The 23,544-nt window shown below is 39.4% G+C and overlaps 1 protein-coding gene across 1 annotated transcript in view; it reads right to left on the bottom strand.

Annotated features, from left to right (window-relative positions):
- The window catches only part of DAW1 (dynein assembly factor with WD repeats 1), a 305,330-nt gene that overhangs the window by 71,950 nt on the left and 209,836 nt on the right, over positions 1–23,544 (bottom strand). The gene's annotated exons all lie outside the window — the stretch shown is intronic.

The following is a 23,544-nucleotide window of genomic DNA, read 5'->3' as shown; positions in this document are numbered from 1 at the left end:
ATAAAACAAGTACTCACATAGTGACATTGAGGCCACACTGAGATGCCCTGGAAGATCTGAGAGGAGAATGAAATGATCGGCAATCAATATTTATCCTACGAGATAAATATTTATTGCAAACAAACACAAGTAAATTTTCCCTATGTCTCAATCTGATAGGAACCTTTCCAGGTTGGACACAATAGATAATTAAGATACGCTTTTGGATTCTCATTTTTTAATGCCATTTGCCTATTCCAGTGTCTTGTAAACACCTCTCCCATGCTCAGGAAACACATGTTGTGAGTCTTGGGCATGTTACAATTTTAGTGTAGAAGAAGGAACTTCAATCTCCCCATCTCACAAAATGGCTTCCCTATCTAGGCTGGATGAAACCAGGTAAAACCCAAACAAGTGGTGCTGTGTGTTCAGTGCCTTCTCTGCTGCAAAGCAGTGTTCATTCTGAGGCAGATACAATGGATGGGGGGCTGGTGACATGCTGATCAGTACATACAGAGCGAAACCTGGGCATTTGTCAGGAGAGAAATTTCATGGTTTTGTATAATCATTTTAATTTACATCTATTTAAACCTTTGTTTTGTGTTCTTGTCTAGGAACAAGTACTAGTAACAGTAACTAATTACTATGTGTTTACTGTGGGCCTGAAACTGTTCCATGAAAAACTCTCTTTACACCAGGAGTAACGATGAATCTCCCAGTCCTAAAATGAATTGCCAGTCAACCTCACTTCTTTACTCAAATCCTCCTAACAGCACACCTATTTAGATTTCATGTCATTTCCAGCACAACAGTAATTAAAATAAGCACACACACACACAATCTAACAACTCTCCTTCAGTTTTTGTTCAGCTCATTCCAAGAAATAAAAAGATCAGATTTATTTTCATAGAATCACTGAATGGGTTGGGCTGGAAGGAACCTCAAAGCCCACCCAGTTCCAACCCCCCTGCTGTGGGCTGGCTGCCCCACGCCAGCTCAGGCTGCTCAGGGCCCCATCCAACCTGGCCTTGCTCACCTGCAGGGATGGAGCATGCACAGCTCTCTGGGCAGCAGTGCCAGGGCCTCAGTGCCCACTGAGTAAGGAGTTTCCTCCTAACTTCTAACCAAAATCTCCCCTATTTTCCTTAGTTTTTCTATGAGAAGAGGTGATATAAGAAGAGTATCTAAAACCCACAGTGTCACTAGATCACTAAAGGAAATAAGGAATATTCTCTGCTCCACCTGAGCCTGAAGACCAAGTCTAACAGTGAGGTGATCCCAACATATCTGACATAGAAACAGCAGTAGTTTTTATCTATTGATTCTTCCATCAGTTGGAGTTGCCACCATCAGTATGCAAAATAACTTTTTCATCATTCTTTCATTCTGAAGAGATTAAAACTGTCCTGTAGCATTTTCATCACCCTCACACCAGTATTGTGCACGTATGTGTCACTCCTCTTGTTAAGATATAGAGTAAGAAAACGTAATGCAAAAGAGAAGCACAGGAACAGTGTGAGTTTTATTCCCATAGACTCTGCAGTTTTTCTGTCATCCCAGTTGTCCCCCAGGGAGCCCCAGAGAACACGATGCAGCTATTGCTTTTGCTCTTTTGACCTCCAATACTCATCTGTTGCCCAATAAAACACCTCTCGAAGGACGGCATAGTGTCACAGCTGGTTTAGAACCTGAGGAAACCAGTTCTTTGCGTAAACAGGCTCCAGCTTTCCTTTCTCCTTTTAAGAAATGTATCCAATGATTTTTTACTCTATTATTTGCTAGCCAATGCCCTCCGCTTAGCGCAAAGCACAATTCAGAGTCATTAACAAAAGGTAAAGGTGTCACATAACTTAGCACTCTCTGCTAAGCCACCTATTATTACATGCCTTTGTACCTGACTGAGAAGATTAAGTAAAGTACAAAAACTTATAGAAAAAAATTATAAAGAAAGCACAGTACAAAGAAACTTATTTTCTTCTATAGCTTCTCTGTTTCTCTCTGTCATGAATCTGCTCCCTCCCACTGCAGTGGAAAAGATACATTAAAATTAATATTCTAAGCTGGGATTTTCAAAGCAGACTATTGCAATGGAGTATCCAAATGCCACTGACATTCAGTAGGAGTTAAGTCTTTAACCCCTTTGAAAATTCTTAGCTAAAACCCATTAATGCATACTTCAAAGAGACAGATATTCACAGTTCTAGGAGTCATTTTCCTAACAGCCTTTTATTCTTTTTTCTAACAAACCTTTCTTCCCCAGTTGCTAAACTCCTACTGGGGTACAAAACTGAATTACTTCCACGTCCTTTATAATTCAGAACTTATCTCTTGCTCTTTTTCGAGGCATTTGTCATTATATTTAATGACATGCAAAGATCTGTGTCTAAAAGAGACAAAATGGAAACTAATTAATACTAATTTTATATCTTTGTCTTGTCTCACCACTTATTACATCTCTTACAACTGGACACATGCACCAGTTCATCCAGATATTTTGCCACCTTTCTGTGGAGCATTAATCTATTTGCATGTTGTATCGTTTGCTTATGATCACATGCCATGTTTTACAAAAATTAATTCACCTCCACCAGTTTATCATCCCATTTCGTCAGCCATTCCTTCCAAAATAACAGTGCAACAGTGGTTGTAGTCTGAAGTTTGTGTCCCCAAAATGATATTGATTAAATAAATCAGGTACAGGAAACATGACCTGACCTGAATTTTTGCTATTAGCTATTCAAGTAACACACTAGAAGGCATAGTGTTAATTGTGGTAACAGTCAGTTGATGCTGTGGTAGCAAATCCTTTCTAGAAATCTGCTACACTACATTGACACCTTGTGGTTGCTCTATCACAATGCAAAGCACTCATTCAAACCAGAATTAATAAAAGGAATTAAAAAAAAAAACAACTGTAGGGAAAATGTTTGCTTTTTAAAGAAATAACAGTAGATGAGTGTCTAAAAAGGGCAGTGTAGACCAAATTCAATTTTAGTTTTCAGTCTGATCCTGGTCCAAATGCAAGTACATGTTCTCCAGTGCTGAACATACAGCAAAGACCTGCATGTTTCCCATCTTAACTACAATTCAGATCCCTGCAGGATCTAGCTTTTAAGTCTGTGCCCTGAGCTTACCTCAGCCTAGCAGATGTGCCATACATCAACCTCCACTCTAAATGTAGTGGGACAAAGAAGGGACAGCTTTTGTTGTAGCAGTAGCCACAGCCAAAATTGAATCAGATTCAAATTTGCAGAAGGAAATATGAACTTTGAAGTATGACGAACAGAATAATGCTCTCAAAAGGTCAAATGGAACAAGGGCGCTACATGTGAGCAATCATCTTTTCTGCCTACTCAATGAGGAGAAAATGGCACAATGCAGGATGCCGATTTAAAACAGGCAGATGGGCTGTGACATAAACCCGAGACAGCTTATCTGCTAAATATGTAATCATTGTGTTTGAAGCCATTTTCATACAATCATCCTGAGTAACAATTCTACCACAGATTTACAAAGGAAAGGAGCTGCTGAAATGTTAATAGGGAGAAGGACTTCAAAAGGGCTTTGATAAACGTATTACTAGAGCTGCAGTGGCCAACAGTCAGTGAATGACTGACCAACATGGCGTAATTCATCTCTACCATACAACTCTCAAAGACAAATAACCAAATAACACTGCTAAACCTTGCAAATAAGATTCACTTCTCCAAAGACCACTGAATCTGCTTTGGCTCATTTCCTTGCAAGTCTTGAGACTCTCTGTATCAGCCCAGTGGCACTGCAGGAAACTCTGAGGAATCATACTTCAGTTGGCCTAATGCGGGCAAATGCAATCACACATTTTTATTTAGTTACATATATTTTGGGATATAGGGAATTGGGAATCAAGGAGTTTCTCCCACTCATTTTCAGTTCAGAATAACAGGAGGCTTTCTGGGGACCTGCTGCTGCCCTGGCAGATAAAGCAGTGTGCATCACTGCTGGAGTTTGCCTTCCCATCAGCTCTGGGTGATGTTCTGCTGGCCAAGGGGACCTAGGGCGGAACTCGAGTGCTTTAGGGCAGGAATGGGTAGGATGCCACAGGAGAGGAGATACAGGCTTTTTTTTCTTTTTTTTTTTTTTTTTTGCCTGTGTACAACAAGGCTTCTCAAATTCAGAAGAGGGAATTTGGCAGCATCTCCTCTCTACTATTACAGTCCTCCCTAGCCCTGTTTCAAGAGAAAGCAACATGGAAGATGTGGAGAAAGAAGACAGAAGGGATGCCTAAACTGGTTTTGCAGCCACTTCTATCAGTATCACAACAGCTATTCTGAGGTATAGATAGGAAATTAATATTATTTATGTCTGTTTAATTTTATTTATTGAGAATATGATCCCTGGTGGTCTGGTGGCTATGTGGGAGTCTATAATGATACACTGCCACTGGGATGGAATTGAGTGGAGGGAGCTTTGCCTGTGCAAGAGCTCCTACCAAATGGCTGCTGCTCTTGCAGCGATCCCATGATTTGCTGGATAAACCCTGCCCTTCACAGTGGAAATCAGCCTAGTAACCTCAGCTTGATGCCAACCTTAAATATTAATCAACCTGTATCATTTTAATAGTGCAAGGTCTGGTAGAGTGAAATGATTCTTTGAAAAGAATTAGAATTTATTGTTACAAAAAAGGTATACCATTAAAGAAATTCCTCTAGATTAACCTGCTGTTAATTTTTTTTAATTGTTGTTTTAAAGATTTATTCTCTAAGTGAACAATTTACAGACCATGAAACAGTAGCTCAATTCACCAAGCATCCCCACTATCGCAAAAAGATGAAGAAGGTACTTCAAATATGCTTTTGTATGTCTCTCTTCACACTCAGAATATATACCTGAAGTACTTGTACAGGCTGACAAATGAGTACTCCAAATCTTATGCTCATTATAATAATACACAGCTATGTGCTGCATATAATGCTGCTTTATGATTTATAAAATCAGTTGTAGATGATCTATACCACACATTCAACAATCTGCTTAATGATGATACTCCGTATAGATATCAACTGCAAAAAGAGTAAGTCTACACGTACTAGAAAATCTGCAAACACCTCCAAATTGACTATCAACCACTATTTTGAGAAGATGTTTCAGGTCTTTTCAAGCTTCAAACTGAAACATAGGAGTGTATCAAAGTCATTATGCATGTGGCTGAAATGAGGATCTGAGAAACCTTTGAATAAACTCTTATCTGTGTATTGCTGTGCAGTAAGACCTCCCAGTTTCTGAACTTTCTGCAAGTATTCTATGGCACGTTTTCATGAAACATTTTTCATTGTACCTCAGATATGGTAATCATCTGATAAATACAGGCTGCTGGCCTGAAGTACCTGATAACAGAGCAAATCAGGATCAATTACTTTTTCTTACTGTCTTAATTATTAAAACGAAATAAAGTAGGTATATCAGGGTAGGTAGGCAGAACCCATCCAGTCTACTGATGGCTAAGGGGACTGAGCTGAGATTTGGGACCAAGAAGCCTGCTCTAGTCCAGGCCATCGTGTCCATGGTGCAGCAATCGAAACAAATGTCGAGGTCATGCTCTAAACACAAACCAGCTTTCTTTTTTCTTTATTTTTGCTTTCAGTCTAGTAAGAACCTATAAAATCTCTTCCTACACTTTTAAATCCCTGACTTTCCATCCGTTTGGATCCAGCCCAAACTCTTTCCTGCCCAGCACACATATCCTCACATCCCCTCTCCTCTACTCTTCAGAAAACTACAGGAGTGAGCACAGCAGCTGCTGGATGACAGCCATCAACCCAGCTCTCTCAGCTCTGTGGTTTACATAGGACTTGCAATGAATACATATTGGCTCATGAAAATGATAACAGACATGAAAAAAATTACAGCTTCACCACCTGTTGCTAATGTAATGGATTTAATTACTGGAAGACAGTTTGAGTTATTTCAAGACCTGCTACAAAAGGAAGATTTTTTTTTTCCCCATGTGGAAGCCTTCTGGTTCCAAAAAGGCAAACAGCTACAGGGGAAATCCTGTGCAGACTCCACAGCTTCCTCAGAGACTGCTCCCTGTCAGGAATTTCCCCTTGCACCATTCTCTGATGCATTAATTATTTCTTTACCTAATATACCAGATGAACTGTTCTCAAACTGACCCTGATTTTGGCAGCTGTCAAATGTCTGCCATGCTCATACTTGCTTTTGTACTGGTCAGTGCTCTTGCTGCCATCATTCACACCAGACAGAAGGGACAGCAAAACTCAAGCCTTGCTCACTCCACACACTTGCTGCAAGTGGGAAGATATCTGTGAATACAACCTTTGCGGGCACCTTTTCGTTCCATCTATGGCCTTTTTCACTGAAACTGTTTCTGTACGATATCTGAAATGATCCGTATTGATTTCATATGACTGTGAGGCAATTAACTTGGTTAAAAACTAGTATATTTGAACTAGATTGTGTCCTTAGAATCTGCTTCAGATGGAGAGAATGTGAAATAATATTCTTACTTATAGCGCAATGTCTGTTGATGCCACTGAGTTCAAGAGGTTAAATGGAGCATCCTGATTAGATACTGGCCTGGTGATTTCCAGACAGAGAATTCAGGGGACAGGCAGAGCCTTGTGTGACTCTCTATTCCCTAATAGGAGAATTTGAACTAAGATGTGGTCACTTTTCTACTGAAAATTTTGACTGTGTTCTCAGTAATTTGCATCAGCTGAAGAGATGAGGATTTACCTACAGCAAAGAGACACTCTCCTTGTTCATGTGCCTCCCTGGTTAAAAAGAAAAAAGAAAAAGGCAACCCATCTAACCCACAAGAAAGCTCTACTTTCTTCCTTGACGTGAACAAAAGGTTCAAGGAGGCATTTAGAGAAAGCAAAGGGCAGACAACACGAGACAGGTAACAGGAGGTACATTTCTCACACCATGAAATACAACCATGGAACTAAGAGTCCCGACACAAAAACATGGACACACTATTAATTTAAATATATTTGCTCAGGTAAATGGGAATGGCTAGAAGCAACAGTCAATAGCAGAAAGCTGTGTCCCTGTAGAGAATAAATAGACAAATCAGGGAACTAGGAAAAAGGCAGCACTAAGGGCATTAAAAAACTAAAGCAGGGGTCACAGCTTCTTTGCATTAAATGGGATAACTCACATGTTGAACGACTACACATATCCTATTGAAATGTTGCCAGTTAAGAGCTAAAGGGACGGAGCATAAAACCGAATGGAAGGAAAGGAACAGGAAGGCAGAGCACACAAAATATGTAGCCTTCCTCCTGCTTTTCTCTCAGTGTTTCTCTCCAGCCTGAATTGTCTGCAGTTCATTTTCATTGCTATTATTTTTAGCAACGTAGGAAGGTCACTCACGCTGTAATTATCAGCATAGCCTTACTGGCAGCATGCAAAGCAACCTTTGCTGGGCTTTTTCCTACTGAGCTCTTCTCAGTTTTTCTTGTTGCAGGGCTGTCATTACTTGTGTCCTGTAGCTAAGAGAAGACAAAAAGGCTTCTTAAAATCAGCTGTCTGCATTAGGAAGCTGAGGAGTCCTCCTGAAGTAAATATCGGGGTTGCTTAGGAATAGAAACATGGCATCCTGCCTGTCATGTGACAATTCTCAGATTATTCCCTAGATAAGTGCAGCGACTGCAGGGAAGACTCTTTCATGGCTGAAGTTTCCTTGCAACATATGGGTTAGCACAAAGAGAACAGTTAGGCTTCAGCTATTGCCCCTGCGTTTCTTTTATGGGCAATTAAAAATCAATAATGTGTGCTACTGCTTTATCTGGCATTACCTTCAGCTAATTATTTTTAGTACTGTTAAGACATTTTAAAAATGCCTGACAACTGTCCAAACATAAGGACTCCATTAACAATCAGAACAAAAAGGTTTGGCTAACAATAAGGAACCGTAGGTACTACTCCAGGAAAAAGACTTACGTTATTAGAAGACCTATTTTCCCACAGCAAAAGCATAGCAGATTAAAGCAGGAGGACCAACACACGCTTCTGAGCACACACATGTGGGCGTGTAAAAATTTTTGTAATGAAGATTTCATTTTAAGTAGTGCCCGCACATCACTTTGTTGGGACTGTATCTGCAGCTGTCAATTTCTTTGTCACAGAGCACTCATAGTCATTGCTCAGCCCTGCACTTCTTCCCGTGGCCACGCAGTGGCACAGGAGACCAGAAATCACCGTGCAATACACTGTGCTCCTCGTGTGTGCTGCTGTGCGAGGCAGGACTTTGCTCAGTGCTGGGCATGAATGGGCGCTCATCTCGATGCTCGGACAAAGGCATCCTACTGCAATGCCCAGTGATGCCTGCCTGCCTGCCACCCTTTCTCCTCTCTCCCTTCCTTCTCTTTCTCTACATATAACCAAGTAGCAGCATGTTTAAGATACAGCTTCTGTAGGGCTCTTATATGAATACTCTGTGCCCAGCTGCTAGTTCTGACCCCACAGCAGCACCGCAGCTGCTCCCACAGGTGTGCCTTTATGCCTTGCAGGGCTGAGCACTTCTCCAGATGTGTTTCCTGCTGGTTTAGTGGCACACTACAATCATTCTGTCAGGCTTCAAGGCCTAACACCCACCCTGGGAAACAGCAGTGGTCTCTTTGACTGGGAACAGATCAGAGTGCACTGTGCAGTACATTTATAGCTTTCTTGGTAGTTGCTCTACTAACCAGGCTCCTGAATGCCAAATATCTCTACAGACCACCTCTGGGGTGCTCAGTGATATCATCTCAGGTGTTATAGGAATGGGAAAAGCTGTTCTATTCTGGTGGGAGAGCAGCATGACAAAGGCTGTGTCCCTCGCAGACACCCTGCTGAGGACCCTGTAAATACGTACTTGTAAAGTGACTCTGCCGTATGCATTCCATGCTGTTGTACTCCAAGGAATATTTCAGCTCCTATTCAGATAATTTCCTACACCAGGAACCATTTGTGCCCATAGCCATTCCTTAGTGGCTGGGATTAGGGAAAGAGCTGTCTGCCTGGGTGAGATACGTAATGGCTTTGGCAGAACATTATTTCAAGTTCCTATATTCCTCAGGGTGAATGAGACAGGCCCAATTTTAGAACTGTTTTTTCTTTTTGAAATTGAAATTTCTTCCCATATCCCTAAAATCTTAAGCTAAATTTAAAGGTAGTTTAAAAAAAAAACAAGAAAAAGCACCGAATCCTGACCCCTTCTACTGCCAACACCACCGCTCCTACCTCTTCCTCCATTCCTCAAGCTGTTGTTTATTCTGATCCAAAGACATGAAAGCATAGCTACACAGTTGGCTAGTTCAGATTACCCCCAGTGATAACAACCTCAGAAACTTCTTGCCCCTATGATTAAAGACTTCTCCCCGGGGAAGGAGATGCAACATGGGACGCACGCAGAATATATGTACAGAACATACTTATCCTCCAGATGGCGATACATCCTTATCTGTTCTCCTTTCTCCCTCTGAATTTGAGAGAAGAGCTGTTGTTTTAGGTTCTGGACTGCTAGGGCTTGTAATTTAGAATTTATATGTAAACATTGCCTTTCCTCGCAGTATTTATTTATAGTAACAACGATTCACTGTATATATATCTATGTATATACATATATTTTAAAGCATATGTCTTTATATATATACATACAGATACCCACACCTACGTCTCGGTAGTCATGCATGTCTGCATTCTGCTCTGCTCTGCCCAGTAGGACTTCTCTGAAAATGAATTAAAAAGATGTCCTGAGATGGGAAGGAAAAAAGAGTGGTGACAGCACTCTAATTTCTAATTAATTAACATCTCCAATTAGGATTAATGATGACAGATTACATTTATTCTCCATTACATGTCTGATCCAAACACCAGCACAGTCTGCATCACAGGGTAGGACTGGTTTGGAGCTGGTGAAGATGGGGGCATTTTGGAAGCTCCTGGGTGTGCCCACTGCCCACACTGCAAGCTTTCTAGATCTGAACCAAATGTATACATTTCTAGAAACCTCAGAATTAGGCATATCTCATATGCTGCGCAAACCCCCAGCCTGTCCGCAGCAGCACTTCACAGCAGCCACTGGCTTCAGCATTTCTGCATTATCTGCTTCAGTCTGCCAAGCATCAGCCCTGCTAGCTCCAAACCTGAATTTATTTCCTTTAAGAATAAAATACACATTCGTACTTAAATTTAGATCAAGATCTAAGAAAGATAAATTAATGCTATCCCTAAATTAGTTTCTGTGGACTCTGCTGTTTGATTGCCAAGCTTCAGATCAAAAGAAATGACTGTTTCCATCCTCAGAACTAAACCTAGGCAATACCTATGCCAAGTATGGCCAAAAGTCATTTCTGCACCCAACGTTAGCCATAATTCACGACCACCTTCTACCTCTAGCCATGATGATGTTTCAGCTTTCCTTGAACTGAAAACAAGCTTCTAAAGTTTTGTCCAAGAACGAAGGCAGTCAAGACTCAGGAATTGGAATCCATCTGCTGGGAGCATGCAGAGGATGAAAGAGGGCATAAAATATTTGGGACAAACATCATCTTGGATAAACATGTTTAAAAACTCACATTTGTCTTCTATGTTATGTTGGCATAGAGCCATTTCTAGACAGCTCTGGAGCAGCAGGCCAGGGGTCAGGCTGAAGGGAAATAAAGCTATGACAACAAATTAAAGGAAGGTTCCTCCTTGCTAATTGCTGCTTGTAAAATCTTGAAGGGTGAGCTGAAAACCCGTATAGCACTATCAGGCTCAAGCAGATGTAAGTCATTTCTCAATAGTGAATAGTTAGTCTGGGCTGTACCCACAGTGAAGAGAACTGAGAATTTACATGATCCCTTCCAGACTGTTTGACAGTGCAAGATGCATCAGCTGAAATTTAGCCTAGGAAGAATGAATACAGACAAAGCACTATTTCTGTGCGTTTACTACCTGGTATAAACTGAAGTGGCACAGTTAGCAGAATGCATATTTGCCTTAGGATGCCATTTGGAAATGGATATGCCCTCTGGCAGAATGTCACCATACTGCACTGGGGATTACAGTTGTTTTCCCGGATCCTACATGTTTGCAACCCCCTTGGAAATGTTCCAACTCACTGACCCCACCGCTCTTGCTAGTCACGGAGCAGCCAATACAACACAAGACAACTTTGGTAGAATATGGGGTTTACTTTGATGAATTTATGAATTATACAGCTGACCTAATATGACTGAATGCTAAAAGTAGAACTTCAGCTTGCACATGAAATGTGAATCAATGTTTGAAAAAATGATCCAAAATAGCACCACAGAAACAAGATGAAATGAGTTAATGTATAATTCAAGCAGCATAGCTAGGAGCAACATTGCAATTTTAATACCATGACTGTTTCTAAATCAAAACCAGGTTCTGATGTCTGATTTTCTTCCCTTTGAGCCTATCTTTTGTTGTTGGAGTTATGAACAGTAATTAAAAGGAATAGTGAATTATGAAGCTATTAAGAGCTGAGATTAAAAAATAAATAATGGAGGTACTGTGATTTATGTTACTGAGATCCTAAGGCACATTTGGAATAAACTCACAAAGAAACTCATGCTATTTCTATGTCAGCCATTTTGTTCAATATAAATCTCATTTGTTGAACATAGCTTTCAAGTTCCAGTGAATACTCAGTTAAAAATGCAGTTCGTGGCTCAGGTCAAAGTTATTAACTTCTGAGAGCCACGTTATTAGTGGCCTCAGGTGAAGAATCAAGTTAGAGTTTTTCTGCTGGGCAGGGCTGGATCCTGCTGCAGTAAGGGCTGAGTGTTTTGGATGGGCCTGTTGAAGTCAGAGGTTATATTTAGGAGAAATAGCACAGCCCATCACTGCAGCACCTTTTGGGAACTACATAGTGTTGAGTGACAGTTTCCTGATGGTTATGAAATAAACATGCATGCTGACCTCACTCCTAGGGTAGCAGAGCATTCTCTGCTCCCCCTCCCCTGTCCTTCCTTAGGAGAGCATTACTATAGCATGTTTATCACATACATGTATATAACACAGGCAGACATGTCTACACTGAATGACTTTTGCTTAGCAAGTTCCTCGATCTGGCCAGGTTGAGGTCCAGGACAGAGCGCTTACTTGTTGGGTATCTAAATGCTCACTTACTTATGGTTAAGAATTAGGTCAGGATTGGGTTGTGGCTATAAGGCTTTAACATCTCACAAACAGCATGACAGCAGCTTTGAAATGCTCTAAGATTTTGACTCCAGCCCTACACACAGAGTTTGGCTACTAATGTTTAATTTTGTGATTTTTTTTTCCTCTATTTTTTGCTTTTTCTTTTTTCTTTCTTTTTTTTTTCTTAATCTGGAGAGAACTATAATTTTTCAGCTATTAAAATACAGCTGAGATTCTTGTGCTTTCTCTCAAAAAGTGATGACATTGGTGAGCAAACTAGAAATGATGGTTAAGGGATTCCTTTTCAATAGATTTTTTTTATATCTGCTGTTTTGTTTTAATACCATTATATATATATATATCAGTTACAATGATTGCTTTGCATATAAAATGCATTTACAAACAGAACCAAAAAGATAAGAGTAATTAAATAACTAATTACTATTGCATAACTGCTTTGAAATTTTACCATGTTTCTACCATCCCATCTAAACCACTTGGGAAAAAGGCCCGGACTCAGTGTGAATTTCTTCAGGATCTAAAGGAGCTTTAGAGACGAAGCTCCTACACTGTTCAGTTATTCTAATTGATGTAATTATTGTAAGAAATACTATCATCAGCCCACTGTCTGCTATATATTTATAAAAAAAATCACTCACTATGAGTTCTTTCTCCATGAGGAAGACTGATGTGAATTACTCAGCAGCGTGGAGACTAATTACTGAATAGCATCCCATCTCAGTAGACAATCAGATCATTTTCTGAATATTGGTACACTGGATATTTTCTCATTTGAAATTTCAAGATTGAGAAAGAAAGGATTTACAAGGGCTGCTTTGAAAGTAATGCCTCCTATTTTATGGCATTGGCCCATGCGGGTTAGGTGGTTTGCCTTTTTCAGCATGTTGACTGAATTCCTCCATGCAGAAAAAAATGGCACCCAATGACATTCATTGACACTTTCTGAAGGTTTATGGGGACCGAACAGTGGATGAGAGCACAGTGATGCAGTGGGCAGTGCGTTTCAGTAGTGGTGACAATGGGTCATCTCCGCTGGCGCAGATTGTTATGAGCCCAGCATGCAGACTCCTGCTCATCGCTGGTGAAAATGTATAGCTAACAGCAGTGACTATGAGGAAAAATAATGCTTTGTAGCTGAGAATTTGATCTATCACAGAGTGTTATTTTGCTTTGTTGTATTTTCCATGGAAATAAATAGGAGGCATTATTTTCATATCACTGTTACCTGCTGGCACGGACAGACTGTAGGCGCGAAGAAGGGGCCAAGTTCAACTTGCATTAAAATGAACTAAAAATGGGAGCAGAAACCCCTGCTCCATTATCTACAACGTTTTCCCTTATCCACAACAACAGCAACTTCAAACAGCTTCAAAATCTAAGTAAGCAGGTGTGGATTGTAAGCAATCACCAGCACAATCACTTTGTTCCCTTTCTTTCTTCATACTTTAAAACCATCATCAGGTCAATCAGCATCCAGCTGGATAACTATTGGAGATAAGATGTAGATAAGGGGATGGCTTCATCGAGAACAACCTTGCATACCAGAGCTAATGTTGCCAGTATTGGAACTGATTACATTGTATTGCAAAGATGCATTTACATTCTCTTTCTTGATGGAGGAGGTGTTTTATTTCAGAGTGCCGTGTAGTTAAAGTACTGAAGCTTACACATAGAAAGGAGATACTAATAAGTCAGACCATCCCTTTGTGTGGAAGAGAAAGAGCTGAAGCACAGCACCCAGACTGGATTAAAACCAACCTAGGTAAGAAGTTGGTAAAAAAAAAAAAAAAAAAAAAACCAGGATTGGAGCAAAACAAGGATGAAGACCATGGCTTAGAGCATATATATACAGCAGCTCACTTGTCATTCAGCTTCTCACCCACCACCTTCTGAGGAGGAAATAGGCCTTATTGACATAGGAGCAGCTGGAGTTGGCAATACAAAGAAGTATTTGTTGTAAAGCACTGCTTCTCTCAAAAAAGCCCTTTAACAAAGCAGTGAATGCTGCTTATGACATGAGAAATAACCTTCCTATCACCTAGCGCTCTGCTTGCCTATTTACTGTACTTGTCTGCCATCAGGTGTTTCACGTATAAGCAGTTTAAAGCAAGCATGACATCTTTGCTAGTTGATTGCAAGGATCCCAGCATTGTTAGGCTTAGATACACAAAAGAGATGTAAATACAATAAAAGAAATGAAGTAGCAAAACACAGCAGCGCAGTCACAAAGTGTTAAGGACAAATACAAGAGCCTGGATGCTTCCTACAACTTTCCTGCTTGTACTGCTCCTGACTGCACTTACCTCAGTGAGATGGCTACTGTATGTGGGAACAAGTCACCTACTGGCAGCACTTCAGAACGTTCCTCTTACATAGACCCAGTGTGGAACAACAGTGTATACATTTTGATTTTATTTTTCATAATTAAGCCAGAGTCCTAGAGATTGTTACACTCCAAGCGTTGGATTAAAGTACCATCTATCCTTACGTACAACGTCTTCATGGATTCATTATGGTTGATAAAGAACAATAAGATTATTCAGCCCAATTGTCAACCCATCCTCACCATGCCTACTGAGCTGTAGATGTGGCCCTGAGGGTCACATCTACATGTTTCTTGAACACCTCCAGGGATGGTGACTCCTGTGCCAATGTCTCAGCACTCTTTCTGAGAAGAAATTCTTCCTAATAGCCAACCTGAACTTCCCTTGGTAAAATTTAAGGCCATTACCTCTTGTCCTATTGCTAGTTAACTTATTCACTTTGCTGTGATTCCAGTTGTGTATGTGGAGCTGAGTGTATTTCTGCTGACAAGTTGGAGCTGTAGCTAGAACTTGGGATCAAGGAAGTTAAAAAAAAAATCCTTCAGAGGTCTGAAGCCTATACCAACCTTGATGCTGCATATTGCTATTTTTGTTATTTCTAATAATATTACTAGAAAAGTAAACAAGCTAAGATGATATTAATGAGAAATTATAGCAGGAGTTGCAGGTCCAGAAGGTACTGCTGTCACATAGGATCTATGCTGCACATTGAAAAGGCATCAGAACTTTTTCCCAAAGCATTGATTTGATTATGGTCTCATGTTGCTCACCATACCATACTTTTGTGTATTTGTTTGGGTTTTTTAAACACTTAGTTTCCTCTGGTTAATTCCCCTCCTTTTCCTGTCCTCAGGCCTGTTTATTGACAGCATTCGCACTAATCTAATTTGACTCTAAGCTGTTCAGTGTCCAGTCATACCCTCGATTACCTTGCATGACCTGTCAGCCTTAAGAAGCAAAGCATCTTTCGTACACCAGTATACTTCTGCTATGCTTTCTTTGCCTATCACTACTGTTTTTTTCTTCCTCCTTACAGCACCAGTTCTCTTCCTGAGCAAATCGTGATGGACTGGTTGCAAGCTGCTCCTCACCAGAGGCCTGAGAGCTTTGGAAGCAAAACTTAAGTTTTCTTGTTCTTTCCCATAGTGTCACAGAAGAACAAAATTATGTAGATGGAGAATCATGTATTTGCTAAGATTTGCTAAGATAATTTGAAGAATTAAAAACAAGGAAGGATCTTCCCATTTATTATGCTTCAGTCGTACATTTTAGTTTGACTTTGTGAGCTTTGACCTCCTGCACAAGCGACTACACTGTTGTAAGTAACATCCAGAAGTAACATACTGCCTTTCTGCTTTCAGGGACACTATGAAATAATTGGAAAGAGGCTGCTGGATGCATAGAAACCCTCTTGAAATGCTGACTGCACCACAAGTCTCTCTAAATCACATATGCATTAGATCTGACACAACCTGGATGCAACGTATTGCCAATCTGGGCACTGGGCTGCACCAACAGCTCCTGCACAGGTGGTTTCACAGCCTGCTTTCTTTAAAATAAATGTTAATTGCCATGGAATGGGGATATTCTTCATTGTAACAACACTTCTGACATTCTGAAGAAGAAACTCTGCTATAAATTATTTGATGTAAGGGCAACTTCCATGGGTAAGCATTCTGATTCTACCATCTGTATTCAAATGAATCTTTCAAGCTAGTGAGGAACCATATTCTATAAAACAAACCCAGATGAGGAAGTATGGAAAAGATAGGTCAAGCAGCTCCAGTATGCAGGCTTCTTCATAACCATGAGCATTGCTACTTAAAAAGCTATAGTCTTCCAGATACAAGTTCCTCAGCTGCCAACTTTCTTTTTCATGCTGTAGCTACAGATACACCTAATATCTAAAGGTAGTCAAAGATGACTTGACGGTATTCATGTGACCAAATAAATCACTTATAAAAGTAAAGTTGGAGAATCTAGCTATAAATAGTTAAAAGTAATCCACATATGGTTAATGGTCATTTTGTTGTGTTAAAAAAAATGACTGGTAAAGTAACATGCACATCATCAATAACTAAGTCAGAAAAATGGGGAAGGATGGAAATAATCATAAAACCAACATAGACATAGAAGTAGATAATTCTCAGCATACTAGCCAAATATGTTGTACTCATACCACCACTTAACTCTTTTGTTCACGGTGTTTACAAGTCATTAACCCAACAGACATTACAGAATTTACGTTGAAGAAATGTCCTTATTTAAAAAATGTCCTTAGGCTCTGCCTTGAAAAGGTTTTATTCCAGACCTGGTAGAGTACTGCCTTACTTGAACAGAGTAAGTTATGTTAAAACTTACAGCCTTGATTTTTTTTATTTTCTCAGTTACAGCACAGATTGTGAAATTCATCCCTACACGAGTAATTATCAAGAAAGAACAGCTGTTCTTAACAGATTTGTCATAGTAGACGGCAGTGCTACTTATGTTAAGATCAAGCAATCAGTGAAGACAAAACGTATGTATAAAGTGAACTTGCCTTTTGCTTCAGTTGGGTTACTTAAGAGAGATGAGGATGATGGAATAGAGCCCATCTGTTAATTCTTGCTAACTAGAGTCCCCTTCTGAGCCAATTGTCAGTGACCAGGCTGTAGGGCAATGATATCAGAGAAAAATATTTCAAAAGCCATACTCTTTTGCAAATATTGTATACCACATTGATTGAATATGCAATGTATTCTGCTGTAAGGCTAGGAGAAAAAAGTGCCAATTTGCAGAAGCACAAATACTCAGATTTGTCTTTCATTTATGAAGCTAGCAACTATTTTTCCCACATTGCTTAGACTGATAGTACATAGAGACAGGTTTGGAGCAGTCAGGTGTATTATGAATTATAGTAGCACAACCATAGTTCAGAATCATAGAAACCTCAGTTTTGGAAGAGACCTTTAAAGGTCATCTAGTTCATCTGGTGGACCGGTCAAGGCTGTCCCCAGGGTTATAGTCTGTCTATGAGAAAAATTAATAATATGAGGGAAAAAGCCCTGTAGGACCTCACATCTTGTTCCATGAGAACAAGAAAGCAGTGGGGAATGCGGCTCAGGAGAAACTCAAAGTTTGTGCCTGCAGACACATTTGGACATGCATCCAGTGGCAAATGCATCATTCTGTCCACTTCTCTGAGAACTTCATACATACACACCTTAAATACGTCTGTTTTTGCAGGAAACAAGATGTATCAGACCACAAGGTTTACATGAACACTTTATTTTATCTACAGTTTTATTTTTTAACCTTTCTACACCTGTCATCAGCTGATTGTCTCAGAAACACTCCTCTCTACCTGTTTCAGTTCATACCCATCACTCTAACATGAGTGGTCAGGACCATGTACTGAGCATCTGTATTTCAAAAGGGTTACAACAGAAGCACAATCAATCCCCATTGCTGGGTGCCCTTCCCCATGTCATGCTTCAAAACACTCACAGGTAAAGCTCAGCCTTGTTGGGCGGGGTGGTGGTGAAGATAAGCTGCCTGTGTCAGCATACGTCAACTGCCAGCAGTCTCACTCTTAAAGACTAGTACCACTGCAGCGACCTCAAGGATTTTAAAAGGACCCTGACCAGCCATAAATTTAGCTGTAACAGCATGACTTATAATTTAGGTAGAATTGTTTTGTATTTTTTGTCTTTAAAATGCTTCACTATGTATTTTAAAATTCACTTCTCAGCACACAACAGCACATAACAGTGACTGAAAAGTAAAAGCAAAATTTACTTAAAGAAATTTTTAAAAGTAGCATTGCAGTCAGGAAAGTTATTGCTCCATGGCAGCAGGTACTGCTTCTTTCCCTAGAAAGTATTCTAAAATGCCCTTTGTTTTGGTTACAGAACTTCTTCAGTTAGCTGCTCTGTCTGTGGAGCACCATGAAATATATGCACCGTACAAAATGGCTGTTGCTATGGAGATTTCATATATATAATTGGAGAAGAAATAGCTGAATAAGCCTTCATTTACAAGCCCACAATACATGCTTTGGCAGCTTCAACTCAAGGAATGAATTCTTCTATTTTTTTCCATGCCCTATAATTCCTATGTTAGTTTTGGTTTATACTCACAAAACAAACCGCTCCATTTCTTTTCCTCTCCAGTTCTATCTGCTTTTAACAGGAAAGGTTTGTAGGAAATCCAAAATGAAGTCTTCCACTTGAGCTAGGAATGGTGGCCTTTCTGTGAGTCTCATTACAATAGCACTAGTAACTGAATGGGCTTCATTTTGTGCTTTATGCAGAGAGAGATTTGTAACCTGAACACACATAGACTTTCAACTGCAGCAGAATGTACTGCTCCTCAGCTATGTCCAATTATTCTCTCCTACAGATTGATGCCCTGCAGTGTTTAGGACTGATAAGTTTGGGATGAGGAAAGATCTGCCTTTTAAAAGTAGCCTAGCAGTTATTTCTCACAAAAAGAGATAGAATAGGTAAGTTGAAGTTAAATGGACTTATTTATTAGCTTCAGCCTACTTGTCTGTGGGGGAAGAGAAGACTGCACATGTAATTTTTGCCATAGCAGTTGTGCAGACCAACCAGAACCACCAGCTATGCTCAAGCTTTCAAGAGCTTCATTTTATTTCATTTTATTTTTAAACAGAGGTAGTTCAATGCCCCATTTGTTTGGTGTATTCTGAAAGGAAGAAGCACATAATCCCTAAGTAACCTCAAGAAAACAAAACATTACTTGCACAGGCTTCATAAGAATTTCCTGACAACCCCTACATCTCAGGCCACATTGAGCTCTGCTTCTCCCCTAACAAGCAGCTTTCTCTACCAGGACAGCTGATAATTGCAGCACTGCTGGATCAGGAGATAAACTTCAGCTCAACAATTACAGAATCCCATAAAGACATCCGGTGTAGCTTGCAAACCCTCCAACAATTAGCATGGCAAGATACTCAACTCCTATCTTAGCCTTTGGATAGACAGCTAAGAGGGTAAAGTTAGGGCTCAGCCACGTGGTAAAGCTTGATGGTTATGTGTTCCACCATGTGCTTTAACACTGCTTGTGAATTTCCTTAATAATTTATTACAAAAATTAATGGGATGTCTTGCAGCATCTAAACATAAAATAAATTCATGGCACAACTGATGGGCCTCATTCCTGCTTTCATTTTCTCAATACATTAATGTTTTCTAAAAATAACAAGTGATAAGGCCTAATTTGCACAAAGCATACAAAGGTTTAGATCACCTTTATGTGCTTACCAAACACTCAAGAAGACCTAAAAGGAATTCATCCATTTCACTGAAGCACAGTATTCAGTAGGGCTTCCTGAACATCTGGGACACCTCTAACATTCGGTTTTTCTGTGATATTTCAATTTGAACAATTTAATTGCTTAATATACCAAAAATGTCCCTCTCTGAAATTTAACTGATGTATATTACATATTTCAGTTGTATCAGAAGATGGTTCATAGCTTTTAGATGTCATTTTAAATACAGGGAACAATTAAGTCTCTCAGTGGTGTAAATGACAACTCTAGAATTGATGCCTCAATGTAGATCAAGTAGTGAAATGCACAGAGAGCAAGAACAGGAGTGTAGAAGAGACTTTGAAGGCCTTTGCTTAGATTTTCCTACAAAGGACTCAGCAACCAAGTGAATCTGGCATTTGCTCTGGTGATATATCTGTGACTATACAACCTGAGGTCCTCAGAAAATGAATAGTAATGTAGCAAGATGGATGCACTCTGTGAGGGATGCTAACAATGATTAAGAATATCATCACTACAGCTGCTGAGATCAAATCATCCCATGAGATGCAGGAAACAGGATTAGTTAAGGAATGAAAGGTAGGGTCATGACAAAGGAACAGGGAACGTGCCCAGGGAAAACTTGGCTTCAGGAAGACCTCTTGCGTTCCAAAACTTCTTGGTCACAGAAAATATTCCTTCAAAATGGAACAATGCACTTCTGTTTTTTAAGTATTTCGAGAGCTGCATATATTCGATGTAGATACAAGGGCATCCATGTGCTCAGGACTGCATTAGTGTCTGCTGTATTCTCTCTGAATAAACAATAAAAGGAACTTATGCTTCCCATCCTACCACCAAGGGAACTGTTGATGTGTATAGGAAAAAAAAAAACACTAGAATCAAGTATGACTAGTGTAAATAAACAGTGATTTGAATAAAAAGTATGCATCAGCTACTCTGCACAGGCTCCCTGAGTGGTTTCATCCAGTTTTCATGAAGGGTCCACAGCACCCTATTGGGTTTGCCCATGTCTAGGAGTGCTTAAACCACACTGTGAAAACATTGGAGATGCACAGCATGGTTCTCCATTGCATTCCCTAGGCAGATATGCTCAAGAAAAGGGCTATGAAAGAATAAGAATTTAAAACTAAGTAATAATTCTCAGTGTCATTTCAGGCAGACTTACAGGAAAAAAAAGTGTCTTGAAGTAATAAGAAAATAATAATTAAGAAAAATAAGTGCTCTAAGCCTATACTGCTGTTATGAAATCTCCTTCTACAAATATTCAATTTTTTTTTCATATAAGAGTTGTCCTTGTTGATTTTCTAACTTGTCCATTCTAGGTGTGTTGAGGGACACAAAAAAAGTCAGTAATGTTTGGATCATTCACCCTCTGAATGTAATCTGTAATTTTGTAGGGAAAAAAAAAAGCAATGAGACCATATGTTCCCCAACTGGATTTCCTCTCTGTAGCCAGTGCCTCTTCCCTTTGCTCTTTCCCCTGGGCTCTATGCAGCTGAAACTGGCAGGCGAGTGCTGAGCTGGCATCTCTCATTTAGTCCCTTTACCCAAAGATTTGCATTTTGAAATATGCATAGCAAAGCCAGCACCAACTACAACTACCAGGAAAAAAAAATAATCTCAGTTTCAAATGACAATGTAATTTCCAGTTAAGGAAAATTTTAATGGCACAGAAGACAGATTTAAAGAAATGCAGTTACAGATCTATTTCCAGACTCCTATTTAAAGCCCCAACTTCAGATGTTAAGTACTTTGCTTTATTTTAACAATTCAGATAGTCCTGCTGGCTTCAAATGCAACTACTTTTGCATTTAAATCCCTGGATGAATCAGGCCCTTCATCTGCATACATTAAACAAATTACATTCTATATTAGGGAACCCTGAGGACTTGCACAATTCTCTATTATGGCAATATTTAAGTTATTGTCAATGAAACAGATAGCTTAATACATGTGCAAAACACAGGGCTTCACAACTCATACAAGTGCAGTACAAAAATATGTTTCTGTAGCAACAGAAATTAATTTTAGTTGCAAATTTTATAATATCATGAAATAAGCATTTCTGAAAGGTTATTCATCAATGGAAATGAGATGTCTATTTTATCTGATTTTCCTGCAGATCTGTCATTGCTATTTACTTTAATAGTTTCACAGCATTATACATCACTGAATAAAATTAATTTTAATAAACTGTCACAAAGGATATTTTAACTATTTTGGTAATTTAAAATGTTTTCAAAAAGTCCCTTGTAATGTGCTGACAGGAAAGGTGAAATTATTTCTTTTGCATTGTTTTTTCTAGTAATATTTTTAGGGTACATTTTGACAGTTATCTGAGCTAATGCAACAGTTCCGAGGCCCTAAATTTTTAATGTGAAAGGCTACACTTTTCATCCATGTGTGGCAGAGGGAAAAAAACAAACCAAAACAAAAAAAACCCACAGAACCTAGAATTTTTTTTTTTAGTCTGATCTGTAAAGATTTTTTTTCAGAATTGTTCTAGTTACAGCAGACCTGACCCTAAACACATGAAAATGAGCCATGTGGTAGCTTAGCTTTATGTAGCCCCACTTACTTCAATGCTTCAGTAAGAAACTCAGAATCTGAGGAACAATTTTTGCATGGATGATAGTTGGAGAGACTTAATTCCCTTAGTCCTTAAAAGCTGAAGAAATGTTATTCTAAATCAAAGGAATTTTCCCTTGGGCTTGTCAAAACTCTCCCTGCTGTCAATTCTACAGGTGCACAGAGTTCACTGAAGCCCTGTTTGAAACACTGCCACAACCATCATCACCAAGTTTTGGATTCTAAAATAAGTTAACGGTACTTACTAATAAGGTAGTAAGTGTTAGACCTGGATGGAATGAAATGCCCTAACAAGCCAATTTCTTAGTGTAGTAAAGCTTCCTCAAGATACCTAGGTCTGTCCTAGCCATTTCTGTTCTGAATTGACAGACTGTCAAGATCCTGGTATGAGCATGTCCTAGAAGGATGCACAGCTGGGACCTAGAGCTGGGGAGAAACATGAGAAGAAGCTCTGCTTTTCCTTATCCCTAGTTGTTCTTCTACTTTGCTAGAGTTATTTCTATGTGACATTAATTACCCAAGAGGCTCATACCACTAAGTAGATCTGCACTATTTTTTTTGGAAGAAGGCAGAAGTTGACCTGAGAGCTGAGGGATTTGCAGACAATTATTTTTCAGAAATTAGATTAGTTTTTCCAAGAAACACACTAGTCATAAAAGAGATTGTGTGCACTCTGTGGAGAGCGATGTAGGAGACCATATATTACACTGAGGAAGACTATCTGGAGTCCCCATATGATAGCTAACAGGGTCAACTCAGTAACTCCTACTGATCTAGGGGGATTCCAATACACAGTAATAAAACTTGTGATACTTCTCACTTTTGAAAAAGAATCAAGAAGTATTTCTTTTCTGAGGCAGTGTTTCCCTTTGTATCAGTGTTATTCCTCACTTTGTAATGAATACAAAGTAATTACTATAAGACACTGAATGATTCATAGGTTATTTTGATGCACAATTTAGCACTTTTAAGGCAAATAAACTTTATATAGAAAAAAATAAGCCATTGCTCAAAATATTATTTCAAGGAAACTAAATCAATATATATATATATTTAAATAGGATGCAGAACTTGCTCAGCATCAAAATTATCTTTCCTTAAAGACTGATACTTAAAAGCAGGGAAGAGATTTATTAAGAAAATCCATTGTATTTACACATAAAGGAATCCCCGAGGAACCCAGTGCTGAACTGAAAACCATCTTTAAAT

Source organism: Gallus gallus, chromosome 9 (genome assembly GCF_016699485.2).
Source record: "Gallus gallus isolate bGalGal1 chromosome 9, bGalGal1.mat.broiler.GRCg7b, whole genome shotgun sequence".
NCBI classification, from domain to species: domain Eukaryota; kingdom Metazoa; phylum Chordata; class Aves; order Galliformes; family Phasianidae; genus Gallus; species Gallus gallus.
This window is presented reverse-complemented; position numbering and strand designations above follow the sequence as displayed.